Consider the following 1,793-nt stretch of genomic DNA (forward strand, 5'->3'; position numbering starts at 1 on the left):
ATACAGAGGAGGAAGAGGAAGAGGAGAAAGAGAAGGAAAAAGAAGAAGAGGAAAGAAAACTAAGGAAGAGGAAAGCAAGTTATTACTGCCTGATATCCACTGTAAGTGAAAGAAAAGAAAAGAAAAGAAAAGAAGAGAGAGAGAGAGAGAGAGAGAGAGAGAGAGAGAGAGAGAGAGAGAGAGAGAGAGAGAGAGAAAAGAAGCAAGAAGCGAAGCATAGGGAAGTTGTTACAGTCTGCTAAAGTGAGCATTAGTGGACGAAGACGGCTGCCTGACTGCCTGACTGCCTGCCTTCCTTCCTACGTTAGTCCCTCCTGCCTCCCCTGCCTCCCCAGCCTGTTTTCCTCCCTGCTTCTCTGCACCACAACGAAATTTAGAGAAGGAAAGGATCAGCGGTGGACTGCGGAGAGCCGACCACCGCTTGCATCGCGCGGAAGAAGAATGGGAATCAGTATTTTGGTTCCCGCGTGTAGCGACCACTGGGAACTCAAAGATCGGAAGTTTTTACCCAAAGCTGAGACGAGGAAGCGAAGGTGGGGGATAAGAAAATTGGTAGGAGCGTGAGGAGTTTTAAAGAGCAAAGAAAATAGAGAAAGAGAGGGGATGGGGTGGTGGGAAGTGTGAGGGAAAGAGGGGGAGGAAGGGAGAGCGAATGAAAATGTACAGATTGAGGGGAAAAGAAAGAAATGCGAAATGGTTGGTTTTCCAGAGAGAGAGAGAGAGAGAGAGAGAGAGAGAGAGAGAGAGAGAGAGAGAGAGAGAGAGAGAGAGAGAGAGAGAGAGGCGAACAGATACAAAATAAAAACAACCAGGCAGAGCAAGGGAAAATAAAATCGAATCGAAAAAGTGCATTTACCATAGAGAGAGAGAGAGAGAGAGAGAGAGAGAGAGAGAGAGAGAGAGAGAGAATTTACTTTTAGAGCAAGGGAGAAAGCTAAAAATAAATAAAAATATAGAAAAATAAAAATAAAAAAAAGGAAGCCGGCTAAGAGTTTATAGAGTGGAGAGAAAAGGAGGAGGAGGAGGAGGAGGAGGAGGAGGAGGAGGAGGAGGAGGAGGAGAGGAGGAGGAGGAAGAGGAGGAGGAGGAGGAGCGGCGGCGGCAGTGGCGGCGGAGGAGAGGAACATACAAGGGGAGATGTAAATATTCACAAAGTACATTAAAGGAAGGAGAGAGAGAGAGAGAGAGAGAGAGAGAGAGAGAGAGAGAGAGAGAGAGAGAGAGAGAGAGAGAGAGAGAGAGAGAGAGAGAGAGAGAGAATACCAGAGTGGAATACATTTTCTGGGCAGCGTGGAAGGATGAGAGGCATCAATGTTAAAGAGGGAGGAACTGTAGCAAAAATTAGTGAGTGCAAATTTCCAGGTGGTAAGAGGAAAAAGGTGGAAAAAAGGTAAGAGAAATATGTTTTCAAAAGGGAATTAGAGAGAGAGAGAGAGAGAGAGAGAGAGAGAGAGAGAGAGAGAGAGAGAGAGAGAGAGAGAGAGAGACGTATTTTTCTAGCGATGGGAGGTTTGGATAAGACATGAGGAAGAAGGAAAGAGAAAAATGATCTTAATAAAACCTTATTGTGATTCTTGGCTTTAGATGAGGTTTCCAGCATCCTTTCTCTTTCTCTCTCTCTCTCTCTCTCTCTCTCTCTCTCTCTCTGACCTAGAGAATTACTGCATCTTCTCTTTGTGACTCATTCAATTATTGCAACCAACTCTGACATATTTAAGACTCAACTTATTTATGTGCAGTAAAATCCCTTTCCCTGTGTGTGTGTGTGTGTGTGTGTGTGTGTGTGTGTGTGT

At 45.1% G+C, this 1,793-nt stretch overlaps 1 pseudogene; it reads left to right on the forward strand.

Annotated features, from left to right (window-relative positions):
- Positions 1–1,526, forward strand: part of LOC123516709 — a 26,205-nt pseudogene extending 24,679 nt beyond the window's left edge.
- Positions 1,527–1,793: the final 267 nt, after the last annotated feature.

Source organism: Portunus trituberculatus, chromosome 41, assembly GCF_017591435.1.
Source record: "Portunus trituberculatus isolate SZX2019 chromosome 41, ASM1759143v1, whole genome shotgun sequence".
Taxonomy (NCBI): domain Eukaryota; kingdom Metazoa; phylum Arthropoda; class Malacostraca; order Decapoda; family Portunidae; genus Portunus; species Portunus trituberculatus.